At 38.7% G+C, this 26,852-nt stretch overlaps 1 protein-coding gene and 2 long non-coding RNA genes across 4 annotated transcripts in view; 1 reads left to right on the forward strand and 2 right to left on the reverse strand.

Moving 5' to 3' along the window:
• The window catches only part of LOC127859724 (uncharacterized), a 316,758-nt gene that overhangs the window by 46,592 nt on the left and 243,314 nt on the right, over positions 1–26,852 (reverse strand). The window lies entirely within an intron of this gene.
• Positions 6,185–12,575, forward strand: LOC127861035 (uncharacterized). 2 transcript variants are annotated; one of them, XR_008040044.1, is made up of 4 exons: positions 6,185–6,489; positions 7,059–7,170; positions 10,108–10,188; positions 11,923–12,575. It is a non-coding gene; the product is annotated as an uncharacterized LOC127861035 (long non-coding RNA). The 2 variants fall into 2 exon arrangements; XR_008040045.1 differs by having other exon boundaries at positions 6,185–6,479.
• Positions 13,206–26,812, reverse strand: LOC127861038 (uncharacterized). The gene is made up of 2 exons (XR_008040048.1): positions 26,191–26,812; positions 13,206–14,754 (listed from the first exon to the last, which is right to left on the reverse strand). It is a non-coding gene; the product is annotated as an uncharacterized LOC127861038 (long non-coding RNA).

Below are 26,852 nucleotides of genomic sequence, written 5' to 3' on the forward strand. Positions count from 1 at the left end.
ATATTTTGATATGGTTAGAATCTGTAGAGGATCTTCTTTACAACGGTACCATTATAATTAATATCGGACGAATAATAATGAAGTTATAACCATTTATATCGGTTCCGGGTTTTCTTCTCGGCATTTGCGTGTGTAAAAAAAAACGTTTAAAACAGGCCAACTTTGTCCGCGATTTGCAGGCCGACTACGACCCTGCCATAAAATATTTTGATATGGTTAGAATCTGTAGAGGATCTTCTTTACAACGGTACCATTATAATTAATATCGGACGAATAATAATGAAGTTATAACCATTTATATCGGTTCCGGGTTTTCTTCTCGGCATTTGCGTGTGTAAAAAAAAACGTTAAAACAGGCCGACTTTGTCCGCGATTTACAGGCCGACTACGACCCTGCCATAAAATATTTTGATATGGTTAGAATCTGTAGAGGATCTTCTTTACAACGGTACCATTATAATTAATATCGGACGAATAATAATGAAGTTATAACCATTTATATCGGTTCCGGGTTTTCTTCTCGGCATTTGCGTGTGTAAAAAAAAACGTTAAAACAGGCCGACTTTGTCCGCGATTTACAGGCCGACTACGACCCTGCCATAAACTATTTTATATATTATTAGAAACTGTAGAGGATCTTCTTTACAACGGTACCATTATAATTAATATCGGACGAATAATAATGAAGTTATAACCATTTATATCGGTTCCGGGTTTTCTTTACGGCATTTGCGTGTGTAAAAAAAATCCGTTAAAACAGGCCGACTTTGTCCGCAATTTACAGGCCGACTACGACCCTGCCATAAAATATTTTGATATGGTTAGAATCTGTAGAGGATCTTCTTTACAACGGTACCATTATAATTAATATCGGACGAATAATAATGAAGTTATAACCATTTATATCGGTTCCGGGTTTTCTTTTCGGCATTTGCGTGTGTAAAAAAAAACGTTAAAACAGGCCGACTTTGTCCGCGATTTACAGGCCGACTACGACCCTGCCATAAAATATTTTGATATGGTTAGAATCTGTAGAGGATCTTCTTTACAACGGTACCATTATAATTAATATCGGACGAATAATAATGATTTTATAACCATTTAGATCGGTTCCGGGTTTTTTTCTCGGCATTTGCGTGTGTAAAAAAAAACGTTAAAACAGGCCGACTTTGTCCGCGATTTACAGGCCGACTACGACCCTGCCATAAAATATTTTGATATGGTTAGAATCTGTAGAGGATCTTCTTTACAACGGTACCATTATAATTAATATCGGACGAATAATAATGATTTTATAACCATTTAGATCGGTTCCGGGTTTTCTTCTCGGCCTTTTGCGTGTGTAAAAAAAAACGTTAAAACAGGCCGACTTTGTCCGCGATTTGCAGGCCGACTACGACCCTGCCATAAAATATTTTGATATGGTTAGAATCTGTAGAGGATCTTCTTTACAACGGTACCATTATAATTAATATCGGACGAATAATAATGAAGTTATAACCATTTATATCGGTTCCGGGTTTTCTTCTCGGCATTTGCGTGTGTAAAAAAAAACGTTAAAACAGGCCGACTTTGTCCGCGATTTGCAGGCCGACTACGACCCTGCCATAAAATATTTTGATATGGTTAGAATCTGTAGAGGATCTTCTTTACAACGGTACCATTATAATTAATATCGGACGAATAATAATGAAGTTATAACCATTTATATCGGTTCCGGGTTTTCTTCTCGGCATTTGCGTGTGTAAAAAAAAACGTTAAAACAGGCCGACTTTGTCCGCGATTTACAGGCCGACTACGACCCTGCCATAAAATATTTTGATATGGTTAGAATCTGTAGAGGATCTTCTTTACAACGGTACCATTATAATTAATATCGGACAAATAATAATGAAGTTATAACCATTTATATCGGTTCCGGGTTTTCTTCTCGGCATTTGCGTGTGTAAAAAAAAACGTTAAAACAGGCCGACTTTGTCCGCGATTTACAGGCCGACTACGACCCTGCCATAAAATATTTTGATATGGTTAGAATCTGTAGAGGATCTTCTTTACAACGGTACCATTATAATTAATATCGGACGAATAATAATGAAGTTATAACCATTTATATCGGTTCCGGGTTTTCTTCTCGGCATTTGCGTGTGTAAAAAAAAACGTTAAAACAGGCCGACTTTGTCCGCGATTTACAGGCCGACTACGACCCTGCCATAAACGATTTTATATATTATTAGAAACTGTAGAGGATCTTCTTTACAACGGTACCATTATAATTAATATCGGACGAATAATAATGAAGTTATAACCATTTATATCGGTTCCGGGTTTTCTTTACGGCATTTGCGTGTGTAAAAAAAATCCGTTAAAACAGGCCGACTTTGTCCGCAATTTACAGGCCGACTACGACCCTGCCATAAAATATTTTGATATGGTTAGAATCTGTAGAGGATCTTCTTTACAACGGTACCATTATAATTAATATCGGACGAATAATAATGAAGTTATAACCATTTATATCGGTTCCGGGTTTTCTTTTCGGCATTTGCGTGTGTAAAAAAAAACGTTAAAACAGGCCGACTTTGTCCGCGATTTACAGGCCGACTACGACCCTGCCATAAAATATTTTGATATGGTTAGAATCTGTAGAGGATCTTCTTTACAACGGTACCATTATAATTAATATCGGACGAATAATAATGATTTTATAACCATTTAGATCGGTTCCGGGTTTTCTTCTCGGCATTTGCGTGTGTAAAAAAAAACGTTAAAACAGGCCGACTTTGTCCGCGATTTGCAGGCCGACTACGACCCTGCCATAAAATATTTTGATATGGTTAGAATCTGTAGAGGATCTTCTTTACAACGGTACCATTATAATTAATATCGGACGAATAATAATGAAGTTATAACCATTTATATCGGTTCCGGGTTTTCTTCTCGGCATTTGCGTGTGTAAAAAAAAACGTTAAAACAGGCCGACTTTGTCCGCGATTTGCAGGCCGACTACGACCCTGCCATAAAATATTTTGATATGGTTAGAATCTGTAGAGGATCTTCTTTACAACGGTACCATTATAATTAATATCGGACGAATAATAATGAAGTTATAACCATTTATATCGGTTCCGGGTTTTCTTCTCGGCATTTGCGTGTGTAAAAAAAAACGTTAAAACAGGCCGACTTTGTCCGCGATTTACAGGCCGACTACGACCCTGCCATAAAATATTTTGATATGGTTAGAATCTGTAGAGGATCTTCTTTACAACGGTACCATTATAATTAATATCGGACGAATAATAATGAAGTTATAACCATTTATATCGGTTCCGGGTTTTCTTCTCGGCATTTGCGTGTGTAAAAAAAAACGTTAAAACAGGCCGACTTTGTCCGCGATTTACAGGCCGACTACGACCCTGCCATAAAATATTTTGATATGGTTAGAATCTGTAGAGGATCTTCTTTACAACGGTACCATTATAATTAATATCGGACGAATAATAATGAAGTTATAACCATTTATATCGGTTCCGGGTTTTCTTCTCGGCATTTGCGTGTGTAAAAAAAAACGTTAAAACAGGCCGACTTTGTCCGCGATTTGCAGGCCGACTACGACCCTGCCATAAAATATTTTGATATGGTTAGAATCTGTAGAGGATCTTCTTTACAACGGTACCATTATAATTAATATCGGACGAATAATAATGAAGTTATAACCATTTATATCGGTTCCGGGTTTTCTTTTCGGCATTTGCGTGTGTAAAAAAAACCGTTAAAACAGGCCGACTTTGTCCGCGATTTACAGGCCGACTACGACCCTGCCATAAAATATTTTGATATGGTTAGAATCTGTAGAGGATCTTCTTTACAACGGTACCATTATAATTAATATCGGACGAATAATAATGAAGTTATAACCATTTATATCGGTTCCGGGTTTTACCATAAAGATTTCCGGATAGTTCCGGGTTTTATACCTCGCCCATTTTTTCCAATAAAAGCGGCGTATACAGTCTATCTGTCAAAAAACAATGGCGGCGCCCAGAGAGCGTCCTAAAAAACTGCAAAGCGTCCAAAAACACGCTTTTAACATATTATACGCAAAGTGAGCCGAAGTTAAATGTTTATAAAGACATTATAGAAAAGATCTTATACGGTGTTGTATGTTCAGTTGCCGACACAGTCGGAAAAGCTAAACAAAAACGCGACACGACGGGTCCAAACTTAAACGAAAAACAAAACATTGAACGAGTGGAAGGGACAAGTCCCGTGGCTAATCGTTGAAAAGATTGAAGGGATGGCCCGTTTTAATTGTGAAATATGTAAAAAAATTCATCTAAGGCATGCAATCTTAGCACAGTTTGGTCATATGAAGGTATTTGAAAAATAAAATTGTATAATACTGAAAAGACACTGTTGAACTCGTATAAATAAAGTTGCTAGTATGTTTATTTTGATTTTTTTTGCATGAAAATAACCATTATTATTTATTTTTAGGTCATTTAGAAAAAATAAGAATTATTTTCCAAAACTTAGTAGTAACATTAAGAATAAAATTTCAGAGTTAAGAATTCTTTTTGAAAATCTGGTAGTAATTTAAGAATTTCACAAAACCTTATCTGGGGCTCTGGATCGCGTTTGTAAATATTTGTAAATAATTATTTCGACACAAAAATTACAACAAAATGCATTAAAACTAAATCGTTAAAATTATAGGACACGTATCGTTATACAACCAAAATCACGTTCACTACCTTGCATAGTACATCATGGCTTCCTCTCGAAGAATAGCTATATTTGGTGACAGTTATGTTAAACGACTTGGACGTCATTGTAATTATGATTTAAAGGTAATGAAGTCATGCATTACCTGAATGCATCTTTGCAATTTAATTATAGTATTTAGTAACATTGGATCACATTTATCGCGTTTATATGTGAATTAAAGGTGTTTACATGACCTTAAAACTTCATGTAAAACTTCTCATCAAAATAACCACAAATAAACCTACTGAAACCATGACAATTATCGTATTATTCATATGCTCCTTTCACAATGTCATACATGTACCTTCCATATTTGCAATGGAATTTTCATTTATTTCAGATGCCTGGAGAATTGCGATTTTTCGCTAAGGGGGGAATGACGGCAGCACGTCCTGACGTCGAGTTGCTACAGGAACTAAAGACATTCCAGCCGCACGTTGTCGTGGTGGTTCTGGGTGGAAACGACATATGCACTAGTTCGTCGCCTGCGGACATTGTGTCGTCTCTACTTAGGCTACAGACGCAGCTCCACGAAGCAGGAACCACACACGTGCATTTCTGCAACATTTGTGAGCGGGGTTATTTTCCGAAGGACCGTGCAATGACAAAGAAATGTTTTAATGCACAGAGAAACAAAATCAATGACTGTCTAAACAAAAACGCGTGTGTAATAGAACTGAAAAAGATTCGATTTCCAGCAGATTACCACACCGATATGGTGCACATGAATGAAGTTGGCAATACTAAACTCTTTAGGCACATCAGAGGCTTTTTATTTAGACTTTAAATAGTTCACTGTATTGTCATTTTTGTTTGTTTTGTATTTTGATATTAAGTATGATTATTGCTTGTTTTGATTTTGAAATATACGCTTTCTGGCAAATAAGCATCGTTTTAATCGTAATACAAATAAGGCACATTTAACATACAATATGTCCAATAACATATAATACAATAGTTCTTTTTTTCAAGTAATATCAGCCTCGCTATTTTGCGATTTCAATTGACGTTTTCGTAAAAATTGACGAAAGCTAACCCTGAAGCGAATTAATAAACACCCAATTCTGTCATTTCCTATGGAAAGCCAAAGGGGACCCCCGCTAAAATACATATACTTATATAGTAAATATCGGGATTGTCATTTTTCGCGGAACTTTCACTTTCCGCGAAAAACCAATGCCAGCATGGCCATAAAACACTACATACAAATCGAAATCTAAAAAGCGCGGAACTTTCATATATTTTCCGTCGGAGCAATTATTTTTCAACTCTGTAGAAAAAGCGGGCTCAATTAATCGCGCGGAACCTTATTTATCTACTCTGTACAAATAGTAGTGTTTAAAATCGCGCGGAGATTGTAGAATGCTATTTTAAGAAGTCTATTAAAGAGAGAAAATCCAGTAAATACCAGATCAAAAAAGCGCGGAACACAAATATCGTCCGCGAAAATTAAGCATTGAATTACTGTACAAATCTCGGGTTGTTAGGTGTTAGAATCCCTAGTTACCCGAAAAATTTGATTGGATCCGATACTTAGAAATAACCAATCAGATACTTTGTAACAAATGCAACACAATCAGTGCGTTCAGTAAGTATAACGTTTCAAGATGGCGGACCGAATTGCATGGTTATTGTTTCTACTCGATGGATTCGCAGATAATTCGGAAATAGATCAGATTGGGATCAATAACATTATTGCATACGATCATTTACATGTATTACCTGGTTTGTATTTGTACTTTTTAATATTGTGTAAAACTATCGGATAATTTGCATAATGTTGACGATCGTAAATTAAATGAGCCGCGTTCTGAGAAAACTGGGCTAAATGCATGTGCGTTAAGTGTCATCCCAGATTAGCCTGTGCAGTCCGCACATGTTAATCAGGGATTACACTTTCCGCTTTTATGGTATTTTTAATTTCAAGAAAGTCCCTCCTTACCGAAAATCAAGTTTATGCGGAAAGTGTCGTCCCTGATTAGCCTGTGCGGACTGCACAGGCTAATCTGGGATGACACTTTACGCACATGCACTAAGCCCAGTTTTCTCAGAATGCACTGAAATAATAACTTATTGTAATGTAATGTACTTGTGTCTTGTATTCGTTCAGTTGAACGTCAATATATTAATAAATTTATTTTTGTTTTCAACCTATTAATAAAAATAAGGTATTGTTTTTAATCCGTTTTTAGTTTCGTTATAGCTGACCTAGATTAAAACATTTCGTCATAAATTAATGAATAAAATTATTAATAAATTTATGTTTTTATTTAATTTATATATAAATTTTGTAGGTGTGTGTTGCCAGTAATGGTTCAAGATATGCCAAACAAATTGTGCCTCTCTATACAGACAGATTTCAAGTCTCAATTTCAACTTCAAAGGTCAACATATCACTGATATCAGGTTTGTCAGCTATTGGTTTGTATTATTCTTATCCACATTGCAGCAAGAATAACTGGATAACTTAACTTTTCAATAGCTATTACATGTAATTTAAATTAATCATGTTTCTAAATCATCCACTAAATGCGGCTAATTCTCCACTTGAAAGTGTTGTATGTTTGAAGTTTTTTGTGACAAAAACTTGGAGTAGATCTATTTACTCCAAAACTTCCTTTAAGAAAGTGCAGCCGCTGTAGTGATGGAAAATCTACTTATGTAAAATATTTATAAGTGAATAGACCCTTTTCACAATAAGCCAATAGCGTTTAGTCAAATGATTTGCAGAATTCGAGAATGAGGCTTAATGTGTAAAGATTTTTAATAGTGCGTCGCAATATTGCTCTGCTTTTGATCATTTAGCGATTTAATGATATTGCCAACACAAGTTGTCTTTGTCAGAATCAGCCGTTAATTACTTAATATATACTTTCCATTTTAAGTGCCAATATATGAAATACATTTTCTTGATTAAAGTACTTGTTTGTATTCATTTTTTTGCACAAATTCTGACACTCCAAGTATGGCTTTCAATTCTTAGTGTGTGTAAATTGACAGTCTAAAACTTATTGGATTATCTGACACTCTTTGTTTGCGCATTATTTGGGCGATCGATCAATTATTTTGTTTATTGATAGATCTTGCGTTTAAATGCCCCTGTATTCAGCACAAACCCATAACCTTGTTATGATCAGATACTGTGCAGACAATTACTAAATAACAACGTGATGTCATAAACCACAGGTTGCAGATATCTGGTCATTTGACACAATTAATGACACCTCCATGTGACCATGCCTTCTCGTGGTTGTAGCATTGCGTAGCTGTTTCTTGGAATAATTTAACGCCAAACTCTCAATTGTTGCTTTTATTGAACATAAAAGATATTGTCAACATTGAAAGTCATCTGTCCAAACAGATTGTCAGAAACTAAATACTGTATAGATATTAGCCAGTTTTATCATAATTATAAAGTGCTTTATACCTATATATTTTAAATATTTCAAAAATTTAATGCTAAACATTAGTGTCATTTTCTTCTATTTTATAGGACTTTGTCTTATGCTTGATTCAACTCTTACATGTTCTATGATTCATGAAATAGTTCACACACTAACACATCCATACCTTTGAGAATTGTAGTCTTATAATACTTTGTATTGTATACTGCTAATTTATGACGTCGATTTGTGCAATAATCAATGTTTAGTCTTCAGACCACATTTACTCTGATGCTTATGGGTAACTCGTATTTTTATGCTACCGGTAGGGTGGCATATAGCGGTTGAACTGTCAGTCAGTCAGTATGTCAGTCTGTCCGTCCGACCGAAAAAAAACTTTAACGACCATTACTTTTGCAATATTGAAGATAGCAACTTGATATTTGGCATGCATATGTATCTCATGAAGCAGCACATTTTGAGTGGTGGAAGTTCAAGGTCAAGGTCATCCTTCAAGGTCAAAGGTCAAAAATAATATAAAAAAATTTAAGCGGCGCAGTAGGGGGCTTGGTGTTTCTGACGAACACACCTCTTGTTATTTATAAAGATTAAATATAATTTATTAATATACACTAATAGTATTAAATATTATGTCCTTGAATTATTATTTAGGTATTATAATTTTTATATAAGAATTACTTATTAATTTATTGAATTAACACAGCATGACATGTGATGGTTGTCTGTATGCATATGTTTGACTTAATTTTAACCAGTGTCAGTTCGCATTAAAATCTTGATATTCAATGCAATTTGCATAGCAAAAGAAAATGCAGTTACACGTTCAGCCTCGTTCTGCAATTCGACGCGTCAGGTGATATGATTGATATCTTAAAATAGTATCGCCTATATAATCGGTGTTCATATTGTGAAACTGGTCTATTATTCGATTATGATTAATTTGATGAATCAAGTTAATTTTTGTTAAATGTCTGTTTAAATATTAAGAAAATTATTTTATAGTTATAAAGTAATATATAGGGAATTGAGTTACCTATACATTTTTTAAAAAGAAATTTGAATTGTAAATGTATACTTCATTTATTATGCCCCCCTTCGAAGAAGAGGGGGTATATTGCTTTGCACATGTCTGTCTGTCTGTCTGTCGGTCCGTCCACCAGGTGGTTTCCGGATGATAACTCAAGAACGCTTGGGGCTAGGATCATGAAACTTCATAGGTACATTGATCTTGACTAGCAGATGACCCCTATTGATTTTGAGGTCACTAGGTCAAAGGTCAAGGTCACGGTGACCCGAAATAGTAAATTGGTTTCCTGATGATAACTCAAGAACGCTTAGGCCTAGGATCATGAAACTTTGTAGGTAGATTGATAAGGGCTGGCAGATGACCCCTATTGATTTTCAGGTCACTAGGTCAAAGGTCAAGGTCACGGTGACCCAAAATAGTAAAATGGTTTCCGGATGATAACTCAAGAACGCTTATGCCTAGGATCATGAAACTTTATATGTACATTGATAATTACTCGCAGATGACCCCTATTGATTTTCAGGTCACTAGGTCAAAGGTCAAGGTCACGGTGACCCGAAATAGTAAAATGGTTTCCGGATGATAACTCAAGAACGCTTATTCCTATGATCATGAAACTTGATATGTAGACTGATCATGACTCGCAGATGACCCCTATTGATTTTCAGGTCACTAGGTCAAAGGTCAAGGTCACGGTGACCCGAAATAGGAAAATGGTTTCCAGATGATAACTCAAGAACGCTTATGGCTAGGATCATGAAACTTTGGCAGATGACCCCTATTGATTTTCAGGTCACTAGGTCAAAGGTCAAGGTCACAGTGACAAAAAGCATATTCACACAATGGCTGTCACTACAACGGAGAGCCCATATGGGGGGCATGCATGTTTTACAAACAGCCCTTGTTTTGTAGGAATTCTGTGAAACTGTGGCACCATGTATGGTACGTGAGCGCACAATGTCTGTTGGAAAAAGGATATTGGAATAAGCAAAGGTAAATTTTATGTGAAGGAGGCTTGACAATTGCAAATATGGTTAGTTTTTTTGTAAGGCTCGCAGAAAGTGGCCCTAGCCTTCATATGTAAACAAAAAGCTGAAGGAGTATTTATGAAAAATCGTGTAATCAAGTGTGCAATCTGTTACATTTTATTTATTAGCTCATCTATTTTTTTTGAAAAAAAATTATGAGCTATTGTCATCACCTTGGCATCGGCGTCCGGTGAAGTTTTGTGTTTAGGTCCACTTTTCTCATAAAGTATCAAGTATAAAACTTAGTACATTTACTAAATACCATGAGGGGACTGGGCAGGCAAAGTTAGATAACTCTGGCGTGCATTTTGACAGAATTATGTGCCCTTTTTATGCTTAGAAAATTGAAAATTTGGTTAAGTTTTGTGTTTAGGTCCATTTTAATCCTTAAGTATCAAAGCTATTGCTTTCATACTTGCAACACTTACTATCATAAAGGGACTGTGCAGACAAAGTTATGTAACTCTGACTGGCATTTTGAAAGTATTATGTGCCCTTTTTATTCTTAGAAAATTGAAAATTTTGTTATGTTATGTGTTTTGGTCCACTTTACTTCTAAAGTATTATAGATATTGCTTTCATACTTGGAACACTCGCAAATTATCATAAGAGGACAGTACAGGACAAGTTGAATAACTCTGTTTGTCATTTTGACGGAATTATGGTCCTTTTCTTACTTAGTAACTTTGAATATATGGTTAAATTTTGTGTTTCGATCCACTTTACTTCTAAAGTATCAAGGCTATTGCTTTCAAATTCAAATACTGTCATGCTATGATAAGTTACTGTACCTGGCAAGTTGAATTTTACCTTGACCTTTGAATGACCATGACTCTCAAGGTGAAATTATTAAATTTTGCTAAAATTTCCATAACTTCTTTACAATATAAAGAAGTGAAACTCCAGCTGCTGGAGCAATATTGAATTTTCATTAAAAACAATTAGTTGGTTCTTTATTTAAGGCAAGTGACCGATTGCCCAAACAGTACAAAACAGCACAATACAGCACAATACAAACCAACATAAACACAAAATATGAATAAAGCTGGGGTCACCGCCTTGGAACGGTCAATGCAAAGCATTACAAAGCAACTCTTACCTGACATACCACAATAGACTCTACCCAAACCATCCCCCACGCCCCCCCCCCCAAAAGAAAAAAGTACTTTTTTTCATTTTGAAAGATCATCTAATAAATGACCACACCCTCACACTATACCCCGCCCATTTTTTTTAAACATGGCTAAAAAACACAAATATTTATTTTTATCATTTTTTCATTTTTGAAGATAGTGTAATAAATGACCACACCACCACACTATACACCCTTCTCCACCCCACTTCTCCCTCCTTTGTGATTGAAGTATTGAGATAGGTCCCTTCAACTTTAAAAAAAATAGATGAGAGGTCTGAACCCGCAGGGCGGTGCTCTTGTTAACAATCAAATGAGACGTAACTTAGAAGCTTCACTTCATTTACTTTGTCAGGCTGGCGTAGTGGATATGGTGTTCACCTAGTGATGGGAACATTTTGGGTTCAACCCTGTTTATTAGCGGTCTCTTTATCTTCATATATACAAAGTACTGATTATTCCCAGAAAACGGACTCTAGAATGTCTTAATAAGCCTAAAGCTTTCAATGCAATCAAGCATAATTAATATGGCTAAACTCTAGCATGAATTTTACTTTTGTATTTCAGGGACTCAACATTACACAGTCATTTCAACATGTAGAGTCTTGTCAGCAATGATGGAGCAGTACATCAGATTTCCAGAATCTCGTCATGAGCTGATGATCATTGCCTATGGATTTCATGAATGATGTAGAATGATTGGACTGTTGATGGAACCCACAGTGCATGTCCTGCCTCAACATCTGAGCATAGGTCCTTGTTTATCAGCAGTTTAGTTCTTCAAGCAGTCTGTGACAGTAACTTGAAATGTTTGGACATATGCCCTGGATGGCCAAGTTCTGTGCATGATGCCCATTTAAATAGGAACGGCCCGGTGGCGCATTAAATGGACAATTTTTCGAATGTTCTCGTGGATTCAGCTTACCGCCTGACAAGAAATCTTGCTTTTTGTTCCGTATCGAGGCCATGGACATTTGTATCATTTGCAAAAGATACTGCGATATTTGTGCCTTTGTTCATGCTTTATAGTTGATTAACAATTGGAAGCCATAACCTGTTTTATAGGATGGTGTTAGTGGGACAATGAATTTTGTAAAGATTTAAAGAATGGAAAAGATAATTAATAGTCAAAAGAGTTCTGCTATTGTTAAGCATGCTTTATTGATTTGTAATGTTATAAAGATAGCATTATTAACAGAATAAAATGTCCATAATTTGAATATTCTACTGTTTTCAGCAACATTTAATTTGATATAGTACAAAATGCTGCATCATGTTATATCATGATCTGTTTTGTGAACAATGACCTTTCAATGTATATTTAATAATTTGTCAATGGGTGTTACACGCATAAGCCCTACCATTAGCCCAAAAAGGAATTGCTTAGGAGTTTTGCCACCTTCTAGAGAAAAATACTTCTCAGAAACAATTGCATTTTGGAAAGTCTATGGCTAGTAAAATTTGGATTCCTTTTGGATACCCAAGGTTACCAATTTATGTTTTATGAATTTGCAATAAAAGCTTTGACAGAACATAATGTCACAGAGTCGAACACGTGTATGGAATAAAGTGGAAGTTGATTTAATGAGTAATACACATTATATGCTTCTTTGATTAAAAGTTTGTGGTTTCAGTAAAACTGCAAACATAGTAAGCTTTAAGGTATTGCAACTAAATAAAAGATTCAGATTTAAATTGTATTATTTGAATGCGCTGTCTAATACATATGAGCCTCGCTCTGTGAAAAAGTGGTTTAATGCATGAGCACTCCAGATTAGCCTGGGCAGACCGCACAGGCAAATCAGGGACGATACTTAACGCACATGCATTAAACCCCTTTTTCACAGAGCAAGGCTCATATATGTTCAATAAACCAAAGATAATCAAAAACAAAATGAGACATTTAACCCTGTACCACTCAAAAACGCACTAAGACACATTCGAGAATAAATTTAATTTAACACCTTTCTTACTATATTAAAGTTTTAAAGGCTTTGTTTCCAACCCATGGATACTGATGAGCAGCAAACAGCATAAAACCTGAACAGATTGTGAGTTACTTGCAGGCTGTTCTGGTTTTATGATGTTTGCATGTAGAAATTTTAAAATTTCCTCAGAGCAGGAAAAGGTTAATAATAACACAACAGCAATTATACTAATTTTTAAGACTTCATACTAATGCAAGTAACTTGCAACTGTCTAACCAAAATCGGAGATGGTGGAGGGCAAAATTAATGGCTGTGCACCTTGAATTATCTATTCATACTCAAACAATATAATGTTGATCTACAGTATCTTGTACAGCATGCATCTAATACTACAGCCAAATTTGCTTACAAATAATATTACAAGAAACACAAGTCATTAAAGACTTAACTTTATTGCATCAACCATTTAGCAGGAATAAAATATAAAGAGAAAAATTATGGCAATTTTTTCATCTGAACACACAAGTCTAGATATACAATCCCATTGCATATAAAAACGACAGTTTACTATTTCTCCGTTCTATATGTCAGCATAAAGACAAGATGGTATTCACTGTGCAATAAAACACAAGCAATCATATTACAATTGCTTTTAATTATATGAACTGTACCTTCACTAACATTCAAGAATTTTAATATAAATACATGATGAAAGATGAGCTTTTTCTTGTCTTAAAATAACTTGATACTTTGCAATGACCAAACAATACAACTCAACATACAAATTATCCAACAAAATATATTTTAATGACACAATATTTTTATTCAACAATAGGAATAGCTTAAGGTTGTAACGTATTACACTAAAGTCACAGTGTCAATCTAAGCAAAGAGTAGAATCAAAAAGAGATGTCCACAACGGATGATGTGCAAGCTGGCTCTGACTCAGATTTCCACATCAGTTGATGTGCAAGCTGGTTATTACAAGGATGTGAACAACCGATGACGTGCAAGCTCTTAGACAGATATCCACAACAGAGATTGTCCTTGCTGGCTCTGAATAATGTCCACAAGTAAATAACATGCAAGCTATCTCTGACTGATGTCCTAAACATATGACGTGCAAGCTGGCTCTAACACAGATGTCAACAACAGATTACGTGCAAGCTAGCACTTACACGGATGTCCACAACAGAGGATGTGCAAGCTGGCTCTAATACTGATGTCCAAAAGAGATGACGTGCAAGCTGGCTCTTACACGGATGTTCACAACAGATGACGTGCAAGCTAGCACTAACACCGATGTCCACAATAGAGGTTGTGCAAGCTGGCTCTAACACCGATGTCCACAACAGATGACGTGCAAGCTGGCTCTGACTCGGTTGTCCACAGCAGATGTCAGATGGGCAAGCTGGCTCTGCCTCAGGTATGTACATAGAAGATGATGTTCAAGTTGGGAACAGTGCTACAGCTATAAAATACAAACACCATGTTTCAATCTATCATATTACTTTACTACATGTATTTCTTCTACAATACAGAACATTATACTCATTATTTGCATTCTGCTATTGATATCTTAAGGTTTACCAGATGCTTTGTGTGAAGATAGTTCATAACAGAAATTAGCCGAAAAACACTTTAGACATAATGTGCATTCTGCTTTAAGAAATATAGCTCAGAATTCACTGGTCAAATCAATTTTTTTGGACTAAATTGGCGTGCCATGCAGACAAAATGTTGAGTTTTGAAACTGTGTCGTATCTGGTGTGAATCTTGAGTTATTTAATTTGGTCAGTATATCAGATGTGTACACCTGTTATATGTTAACTGTAAGAGTTTAGAATGTCTTGAAAGTCATTGTGTTTGTAATACATTGTGTTATCTTTCAGATTTGTGTGACAGTTAAATATAATAATCAATAATCTTGTTCTGCATGCCGGTCAAATTGTTCCGTGGTAAACACCTACCCATTGTGGTCAACTCGTACCTGTTTTTTAGTCAACTTGTACCTACCCGAACTAAACCCGTACCCGATATACAGAAATAGGTGTAGGATGGTTAGCTTATAAGTCAAACTCATAGAGACAATTTTTATTTTCCTCTTGATGTTTCCACTTAAATTATCTAAGCATTGCTCACGCAAGTTGTCTGCTGCAGATATGTATAAGCAGCGAAAGTGTTGATGAAAATTGACACTTGTGGTTGATGTCTTTCAAGAATTTGACAATTGTGACAAAATAAGACAAATGAAACAAGTTGAATAGTTTGAATGAAGTACGAGTTGACAACAAGAGCACCGCATAACGGGTGCCACGCTCGGCTACAGGTGCTTGTCAGATTTTTTTTTTAGAGGTCACAATGACCTTGACCTAGTGACCCCAAAATGGGTGTGGAGTGTAGAACAAATCAACATGCATCTATATATGAAGTTTCAAAGTTGTAGGTGGAAGCACTTTGATTTTAGAGCCAATGTTAAAGTTGTATAGTAGAGGTCACAGTGACCTTGACCTTTGACCTAGTGACCCAAAAATGGGTGTGGCATGTAGAACTCATCAAGGTGCATCTACATGTGATGTTTCAAAGTTTTAGGTGGAAGCACTTTGATTTTAGAGCCTATGTTAAAGTTTTATATAAGAGGTCACAGTGACTTTGACCTAGTGACCCAAAAATGGGTGTGGCGTGTAGAACTCATCAAGGTGTATCTACATATGAAATTTCAAAGTTGTAGGTGGAGCACTTTGATTTTAGAGCCAATGCTAAGGTTTTAGCACGACGCCTACGGCGGACGACGAGCTGGCTATGACAATACCTCGGGTTTTCTCCGAAAACGCCGAGCTAAAAATGGGTACGAGTTGACCAAGGTACGAGTTGCCTTTGGGATGAATTGCCTGTAAAGCCTTGTTCTTTTTCTTTTAAATTGAAGATGTATACGGTGCTGTACTAGAGCATACTGTAGTGGAAAGTAGATTTCCACTAATAGTTGGTGCGGTGTAACCTCATAGTTGGATTGGCTCGGACTTTATCCCAGGATTGACGTCACTCTGGGTAGTCAAGCTGTTGTCCTCGCAGAGGTTGGACGTGCCTACTAACGAAGAGTTTATCGTGTCGTATTTATGGTAAGGGCCCATTGTAATGAAGAATTAGGTTAGGGAAATACTTTATTGGTGGCAGCGGTGATTAATTAAACCCATTCCAAAACAGAATTTACCAGAATTTGAGTATTTTCTGTGGGTAATATTTCCCACCGTTTTTCGATAACCACCTATTTCTGGATTTTTTGGCCAAACCATACGACTAGTTGGTATGTTCTGCCTCTAGTGGGTCACAGTTTTTTGTGTTGGTAGATGAATTTACACCAACAGAGGTTATTTTCCCTGTTTATATGACATTTAAGCCCAATTGCAGCAATTTCCTGACTTGGACGAGTCCATTGTTGGCAGTGGGTGGGGAAATAAAAGAGTGTGACCTTCACAGCTCGGCTACCGTCCCTTGTAAGTATATCAAATGTATTTGTAAAAAATACTCTTGATTGCAACAACTATTGCAGCTGACACCTTGTGTATTTAAATTTACACAGATTGAATACACATCCTAATATTTATTGTAGTTGTATTTGTCATTAAATTCTTCTACATTAAATAGTTTCTTCGCAAAATGGCTCTTACAAAGCAGCCCGTTAATTTTTTGACAGAAGAGCAGTTAAGGTCTGTACCAGGTATAGGCAGTAGACTGGCATCGACTATTGTTGATGTCAGAAACCGGTTTGGGAACTTAACGTCAGAATCGTTCCAAACATTGACGCGTCAATCACTTTCTGAAAGTCTGACACAGTTGTTAGATTTTACACCCAATATGCAGCTGGGGAAAGATCGATCCCAACAATCGCCTAATATAACGTTAGGCGCTATTCCTAAGAAAATTAGGGGCCCCATACCAAAATCACCTAAATTCGATAAACAAACGGATGGTGATGCCTCAGAGAAGTTGGTTGCAGAATTAGCACAGTGGGAAGATGTCCAGGAGGTATTATCCACCGCTAAAAAACTAGTTGCAGCCAAAAAACAAGGTGACTGCAGCGCATTTAGCGATTTTTTAACAAATGCGCAACAACAACTGCATTTTGTTAAAGACAATCTTCGTCGCCGTGAGGACAGCGACGATGATTTGGAATCCTCATCCGGAATTCCAAAGAGGAAGAATGCACAGGCTAAGATGTACAGGAAGAAGGTTACACACCACACTGACACAAGAAGGGGTGTGTCATCAGAAGAGGAGGATCAACCGATTCTTCACAGAACGAGTAGTGCTATTGCCTACTCAAATAATCTGCCAGCTAGTAAGCTACCTCAACCAGTACTTGGCAGTGACGGGACTCCATTTCCGATGTACAGGAAGAAGGTTACACACCACACTGACACAAGAAGGGGTGTGTCATCAGAAGAGGAGGATCAACCGATTCTTCACAGAACGAGTAGTGCAATGGCCTACTCAAATAATCTGCCAGCTAGTAAGCTACCTCAACCAGTACTTGGCAGTGACGGGACTCCGTTTCAAAGAGGGCAGCCATTATCAAGATCGGCTTTGCGGGATATTCCCAAGAACCTGGTGTATGATGGAAAATCAAGGTGGCAATCATTCCATATGAAGTTCGAGCAGTACGCGCGGTCTTTTGGGTGGACTGCAGAAGACTGCAAGATGTGCCTATTGCACTGTATGTCAGGTACAGCACTAGATTATTGCGCACGGATAATGAAAAGCAATCCTGAAGTGCCATACAGAATTTTGTTAAATAAACTGGAAGGGAGGTTTGGCGCTGAGCTTGCGGAATCAGCTCAAGCTAAATTTGTCACAGTAATACAAAAGAAAGGCGAATCGATGGAGGACTGGGGAGATAGAGTACAAGCCCTTGCCACCGAAGCTTTCCGTGATTTACCGGAAACTTTCTGTAATCAGCAAGCCATTGATAGATTTTGTCAAGGTTTATTAGACATTGATGCGGGACATAACACGTTCATGAAAAGACATCGTACAATTGAAGCTGCGATGAATGACATAAGGCTTTTTCAGCATTCTAAGGGTGCTATGTTAGGTGGTCGTACAAAAGTCACACAAACAGCTATAGATTATAATGATACAAACGCTTATATTTGTTCTGTACAATCACAATCAGACAAAGAATCTATCTCCGACTTAAGCGCATTACAGAAAGAATTAATTAAAATAAAAGAACAACTCAATGATTTAGCGGTAGGTCAACAAAGAAGGCCATGGAGAAAGAACAGGACACCATCTAGGGTGAATGAACGGAAATGCTTTGCATGTGATGAAACGGGTCACTTTGCTTCAAAATGCCCTTATAAACAGGAGTTTTTAAACTTCAAAGGGTCCAGTCAGAGAGCCGATGCTGGTCCCAGGTCAGAGCAGGCTCCAGTAACCAACAAGTAAGTAAGGCGGCTGTACATACAAATATAGGGCCTAGTCTGGTAGCGGAAGACCATCCAAATGTGTTAGTGAAAAACTCTTATCCGGAAGTGGGAGAGTTGTGTGCAGCAGTGAGCTCTGATAATACAGAGTTCAAACAGGAGGCAATGGACACAACAAACCAGACATTGGAAAAGGAGGTAAGTTTAACCTGTCTAGATGATCAGGCTCCAGTAACAGTATGCATGGTAAAATCAATGTCATCATTTTCTATCCCTGTTCGGGTTGGTGACGTGTGGACAGAAGCTGTTGTGGACTCTGCTGCGGAGGTAACAATAATCTCTGATAGAGTATTTTCAAAACTTAAGAATCCTCCAGATAAGCGCAAAGATGTTAGGCTTTTCACAGCCGGACGTCAGTTATCAATGTCAGCATTCATTGCAGAACCATTGCATCTTAAAATAGGTGAATATTGCCACAAAGGACCTATTTACGTCGCGCCGATTGAACAAGATATGCTATTAGGGGTGGATTTACTTGTAAAGGGTAATGCAGTCCTAAATATTGGGAGAGGCACACTTATCTTTGATGACCATGAGATAACCATGAGTACAGGTAAGATACATGACCAACCAATTGTGGCAAGAGTAACGGTGGCAAAACGTTGTGTAGTTCCACCCAATTCCATATTGCAGCTAAATTGTAAGATGGAGCATGAAGGGTACACGTCAGAGTATATCATCGAACCCTGTGAAAATGGTAAAGTATTTGGCCCAAGAGTTATATGCAAAGCTGGCGCATCGCCAGTGATGTGTATAATCAACGCAACCGATCATTACCAACTCCTCAAGAAAGGTAAGGAAGTAGGCAGAGCATATCCAGCAGATGTTATGGGTACAGAGTCTCAAGCGCATATCGAACAACCTAGGGTACATTCTGTACAGAAATGTGCAGAACATTCAGAAAAATACACTCCATCAGAAGAGGCTATGCCAGATCACTTGCTTGGTACACTGGAGATGTCTAAAGAAAACCTTACATCAGAACAGTTTGAAAAACTGGCAAGTTTACTAGTATCATATCAAGATGTCTTTGCAAAAGATGAGTTTGATCTCGGTACATTCACGGAAATCGAACACACTATAGATACAGGTAATGCGAAACCAGTAAAACAAAGAATGCGCAGAACTCCAGCATGCTTTGCTGGTGAAGAAGAGTCCCATTTGAAGAAAATGATAGAAGCGGGGGTCATACAAGAATCAATATCAGATTGGGCATCAAGCCCAGTCTTGATACGCAAAAGAGACGGTCAAGTGCGATGGTGCCTGGATTATAGGGCTGTCAATAACGTGACAGTAAAAGATGTCTTTCCGTTACCTTTGATAGACGATTGCTTGGATACACTTTCCGGCAATGTTTGGTTCTCTAAGCTTGATGCTAATTCTGCATATTGGCAGATAACTATAAAACCTGAAGACCGTAAAAAGACCGCTTTTCACACAAAATACGGTCTTTTTGAGCATGTAAAAATGGGTTTTGGTTTATGCAATGCTCCGGCGACCTTTGCAAGGGTGATGAACCTTGTATTACGTGGGTTAACCTGGAAAACTATACTTGCTTTCCTCGATGACATCCTGGTTATGGGTAAAACCTTTGAAACCCATCTAATCCACTTAGAGGAAGCATTGCAACGTTTCAGACGTTATGGTCTGAAATTAAAGCCAAAGAAATGCATATTCTTTCAGAAAGAAGTGGAGTTCCTAGGGAGAATAGTAGGTGGTAATACACTTACTTTATCTCATTCAGATATAGCAACAGTATCGGACTGGCCTACCCCAAAGTGCTCAAAGGATGTTGAGCGCTTTATGGGCTTGGTAAACTACCATCGTAACTTTATTAAAAATTTCTCAGAATTAGGTGAACCTCTGTATGCAATAATAGGCAAGAATAAGTTTCATTGGGAACAAGAGCAGCAGAAATCTTTTGAGCAGTTAAAACAGGCTTTAACAAAGAAGCCAGTTCTTGCGCTGCCAAGAAAGGACGGAGAATTTATTCTTGACACGGATGCTTCTGACTTAGCTATTGGAGCTGAGTTATTGCAAGTTCAGGACAATGAGGAAAAAGTGATAGCATATGGTAGTTATGCAATGACGAAAGAGCAGCGTCGATACTGCACTACTCGAAAAGAACTTTTGTCTATAGTACGATTTACTCGGCAGTTTCGTCACTATCTGTTAGGTAGGCCATTCAGAGTTCGGACTGATCATTCGAGTTTAACGTGGCTATTGAATTTCAAAGAACCACAAGGCCAGATAGCGAGGTGGTTAGAAGAACTGTCTCAATACAACATGATTGTTGTTTATAGAGCTGGTAAAAAGCACGGGAATGCAGATGCGCTTTCTCGTCGACCCCTTCCAATAGATTACTGTAACCTGTATAATGCCGATGTGAAGGTCACAGAACTTCCATGTGGAGGCTGCAAATACTGTGTGAAAGCTGATGACCAATGGGGTCATTTCACCCGGGAGGTGGATTATGTAGTCCAGATGAAGTCACAGGGTGCTGGGTACCAGAACAGTACAACTGTTCTAGACCCAATAACCAGTGGTGATTTTCAGCTGGATACTACAGCATTTTTGGTCAGTGCAAGTAGTGAACAGCCGCGGTCCTTCAAGGAGGATGACGTGGGTTTACAAAGTGAACAGCCGCGGTCCTTCAAGGAGGATGACGTGGGTTTACAAAGTGAACAGCCGCGGTCCTTCAAGGAGGATGACGTGGGTTTACAAAGTGAACAGCCGCGATCCTTCAAGGAGGATGACGTGGGTTTACAAAGTGAACAGCCGCGGTCCTTCAAGGAGGATGACGTGGGTTTACAAAGTGAACAGCCGCGGTCCTTCAAGGAGGATGACGTGGGTTTACAAAGTGAACAGCCGCGGTCCTTCAAGGAGGATGACGTGGGTTTACAAAGTAAACAGCCGCGGTCCTTCAAGGAGGATGACGTGGGTTTACATAGTAAACAGCCGCGATCCTTTAAGGAGGATGACGTGGGTTTACGTGGTGATCTGCACACGAGATCAGCATCTTTGGAACGGAAACCAAAGATAACTAAGGAACAGCCGAGGTCCTCCCAGAGCAGGGAGGTTGACTTGGGTTCCAAGAGTGGAAATTTGCAATACAGGAATAGTAATTCGCAGAGTCAAACAGACAGGCAATGTCCCAGCACTTGGGACTCGGATGCTTTCATTGAAATATGTCGTGCAGAAGAGGAATTAAAAATACAGATCTGTGGGGTAAGAGTTCAGCCAAACATTCATACATGTTGGGGAATTGATGTTAAAGAAATCAAAGATGCACAAATGGGTGATAAAGATTTAGAGTTTGTCTTTCAGTGGTTAATAAAAGCGGAGGAACCCAATGAAAAAGACTTAATACTGGCAAATAAGTGTGCTAAAGCATACTGGCTCAACAAAGAGCAATTCTTTCTGATAGATGAAATTCTTTATCGACAACGAGATGAAGACGGAGAAAAGGACTTAGTTATTCCAAAGTCTTTAAAAGAAGAGGCTATACGGTTAAACCATGATTTACCGTCAGCAGGACATCAAGGGATAGCTCGAACCAAAGCCCGGGTCAAGGAGAAATTTTACTGGTACACTATGAGCTCTGACATATCCAATTATGTTGCTACTTGTGCGATATGTAATCGACATAAGAAGTCTGATAGATATGGTCATGTTCCCATGCAAGAATATCAAGCAGGTGAACCAATGGAACGAGTCCACCTGGATTTTATGGGACCATTACCTATGACACCAAGGGGGAACGAATATATTCTAATGATGGTGGACCAATTCACCAAGTGGGTTGAATGTGTACCTCTACCTGCTCAAACGGCTGAAATCACGGCAAAAGCTGCGGTAGATCAATTTTTCTCAAGGTTTGGGTACCCACTGCAGATTTTCTCAGATCAGGGCAGGAATTTTGAATCGAAGCTCTTTACATCATTGTGTGAGGTGCTTCAGATTCATAAAGCAAGGACAACACCATATCGCCCTTCTGCGAACGGTCAGGTTGAACGGTACAACCGAACACTTATGGAAGCCATAAGATGTTACATTGGTGATTCGCAAAACCAGTGGGATGTACATCTGCCACAAATAGCAGGTGCACTCCGCAGTGCTGTGAATAGAAGTACTGGGTTTACGGCCAACAAGCTCATGCTCGGTAGAGAAGTGAATACCCCCGCTCTCCTTATGTTTCCACACTTAGGGGCCGATCATGGCACTACTAATCAGTATGTGGCAACTCTATTAACAAATATTGAATCAGCAAATGAATTGGCACGCCAAAAACTAGGAACATCCTTGAAGAGGATGAAAAGGGATTATGATATCCGAGTATTGGTAAGGCCGTATCAAAAAGGTGATATAGTGTATTTGTTGGACACTGCTGTACTCAAAGGCAAGTGCAAAAAACTTTCTCCTCCCTGGAAGGGTCCAGCAATTATAGTAAAAAAGATATCAGCTGCACTTTATAAGGTCAAATTGCGAAACTCAATATTTGTAGTCAATCATGATAGGATGAAACCATGTAGGGATAGGGAATTGCCGGCTTGGGTTATGAAGTGGCTTAAAAATCCTAGTGATGAGACAGAACAGGAAAGGGATGACAAAGTTTATTGTTTTTGTAGAAAACCATGGCAGTCTCGTTTCATGATACAATGTGACAGATGTAAAGAATGGTTTCATGGATCATGTGTAAATATCACACCATCCGAGGCTGTGGCGATAGATGAATTTTGGTGTTCTGTTTGCTCTAGTAATTAATAGCTTTTTTCTCTATTTCAGATGACTGAAATGGCAGCCTATCAGAAAATCGTTGAAGCCAACAGGTGTAGGAGGCTGATGAGCTCTCGTCATCTTGTCAGGGACCTGCTCCTTTCTTGTGAGAATGGCCAAGAGAGAATGCGAGTCCTTCTTCAACAAGTGGAGTTGGCCAAGAAACGACCAAATGTTGAATGGCTGAGAATTGTGGCGAGAGATTGCGATGAGCTAGGTGCTGCAACACCTCGATGGATAAGTGACAACATTCATCCTATTCACCGTAGAGTTAACAATCCCAGCAACATGCCAGCAACTCAACCATCAAAGGACATCAGATTCCTTGAAACAACAATTCCCATTGTTGCGGCCAGTAATGTGGCGGACTTTGGGAAAGGTGAAGAATTCATGGAAATGAGCCATGATGAGGTTGAAGCATTATTGCAAAGTGATGATGAGGACCAAGGTCCCGAGAAGCGGAAGAGCGAATCGGATCCAGGTAAAGAATTTATCCTGGAAGTAAGTCCTACATTGCGCAGATCTCCTAGAAAGCGATCGCCGACTAAATTCCATGATTCCAGGGCTAGTCCTCTGAAAAAGCCAAGGGAGTCGCATAGGGATGAAAGATATAGCAAGTATGCTGCTAGAAAGCAGCCCTCAAGGGACAGCTCTAGAACCAGTAGTCGAGTTGGCTATAGCGGATATTCGGAGAAGACTCGTTCCTATCATTACAAAAGGTGGGTTAGTCCGGTAGATTCTTCAAAGGCAAAAAGAATTAGACCTATGGATAAAGAGTCATCGAGGCTTTGCTGTGTTGAAGGTTGTCAACAAAAACTGACACGCGCTCATGCTATGGCTGAGCACGTAGCAGGGATATTTGATGAAGGGCAGCAACTTACACCAAAGGTAACCACACGACGTCTAACTGCTTTAACTCTGTGCGCCAAGTGGTTGAACCACACTCCTGATTTGAAGGCCCTAATGAGATTCGTTGACCTCTCAGAAGATATTGGAAAGGGGGAAGTTCAAGTAGGCTTGAATTTCAAGAAAAGTATTGAGGACATTCATACTGCTATGGACTTTACAGGTACAAATCCATTCTCCCTTTCCCCAATGTCTGCACCTGGACTTCTGATGCATTGGAGAGTTCAGGTGGTCATATGCGGTCTGTTAGGGGAACGCAGAGCCAAGGAGCTAAGAGATGCTTTTCCAGCAGCTGAACCACTAGAATGGCCGGAAGCATGGGACAGTCACTTCCATATGGATCGAACCCTTGCTAGGGCGGGTTTGACGGAATTAAGTCTGGCAGCAGCTGCTAACCTGACGCCTGGTGACAAATCCTACCAAGTCAAAGTGATTGGAGGAGTAGCCGTCTTCTGCGATCCTCCATCATATCCTTCTCTGGAGGAAGTTACCCGGTTAAAATCCCAGGGGGTGATATCCGCAGTTGGAATTCATCCACGTCGGGCAGCTTCCCTTAGCGAAGATGATTGGAAAGCTTTTGAGAAGATGATATCTCTGCCTGAAATCACAGTCTTCGGGGAGGTCGGTATCGACCATACAGAAGATCCCACCCATTGGGCACAACAACACGTTGTGTTAGACAAGGCTTTGGGATTCCTGAGACCGGATCAGGTACTGGTGCTACACAACCGAAGAGCCCAAGATAAAGAAGGAGACGATATGTTACAGCTCCTCTATCATCTCAAAGGAGTGATCCCCAGAGAACAGAAGATCCATGTCCACTGTTTTACCGGCAGTATAATGGCTGTGGAATTGTGGATCAAAGAGTTCCCCAATGTACACTTTGGATTGACCAAGGTTGCTAGGAGTGAGGCAGAGAGGCAGGCAGTTTGTCGCATTCCAGACGACAAGCTTCTGCTTGAAACGGACTCCCCATACTTCTCTTCCAGGGGCCAATATAGCTGCCCATGTCATCTGGGAGGTGTGGCCGCCGGAGTCAGTCGGATACGGGGGATGGACTGGACTGACGTCTTAACGCTGGCTAACACCAATGCCAGACGTTTATATAACGCCTAAGCTCTGTCTTTCTTTTCCAGTTCAGATCAGTTCTGAGTAATTTCAGTCTGAGTTAACATTTATTCTGTCCATAATACGACAGGATCCACAACGATGAAAAGGAATACTTATTCAGTCTAAGGCTGGAAAGAAAATTAGCGACATCAACGAATCCTTCAAGATAAAGAGGGAGGGAGTGTAGTGGAAAGTAGATTTCCACTAATAGTTGGTGCGGTGTAACCTCATAGTTGGATTGGCTCGGACTTTATCCCAGGATTGACGTCACTCTGGGTAGTCAAGCTGTTGTCCTCGCAGAGGTTGGACGTGCCTACTAACGAAGAGTTTATCGTGTCGTATTTATGGTAAGGGCCCATTGTAATGAAGAATTAGGTTAGGGAAATACTTTAATACGACTGCCATAACAATAACTTGGCTCTCTACTAACTGAGCTTAAGGGAAGATGTTTCTTACACACAAACACGATATTTCATTATTTGACGACATCTGATTATGACGTGTTTATGCGGGTGTTTATGTTTTATCAGAGACGTTTGCATATAGACAAACCGTGAAAACAACACTCGATACTCTTGAGCTGTTATAATTGCATTAAAATTTATAATTCATGTATGTTAAATACTAACCTCATTGCTAATGTCATCAAAATTGATCACTTTTTCGCCCTTAAAAGGTTTTGTGTTAATGTGAAACAACCGTCATCATGACGACTGCATGAATGCTGGATAAGACGCGAGTTTTGATTGGTTCTTTCTAGGTGTCGGAACCAATCAAATTTTATCGCGTAACCACATAGCAACCCGAATTTCGTGCAGTCATTCAATGCTATTGAAAATCGCGCGGAGTAATGAATCTTCCGCGCGATTTTTCATTAGCAACCCGCAATTTACATAGCAACCCGAGATTTGTACAGTAATTCAATGCTTAATTTTCGCGGAAGATATTTGTGTTCCGCGCTTTGTGGATTAGGTCCGCGCGATTTTATACACTACTATTTGTACAGAGTAGATAGTATTAAGGTTCCGCGCAATTATTTGAGCCCGCTTTCTCTACGGGGTTGAAAGATAATTATTCCGACGGAAAATATATGAAAGTTCCGCGCTTTTTAGATTTCGATTTGTATGTAGTATTTCATGGCTATGCTGGCCTTGGTTCTTCGCGGAAAGTGAAAGTTCCGCGAAAAATGAAAATCCCGATATTTACTATATAAGTATATGTATTTTAGCGGGGGTCCCCTTTGGCTTTCCATAATTTCCTGAGGTATTGTATTTTCACAGTTCACTTGTTG

This window comes from Dreissena polymorpha, chromosome 15 (genome assembly GCF_020536995.1).
Source record: "Dreissena polymorpha isolate Duluth1 chromosome 15, UMN_Dpol_1.0, whole genome shotgun sequence".
NCBI lineage: Eukaryota > Metazoa > Mollusca > Bivalvia > Myida > Dreissenidae > Dreissena > Dreissena polymorpha.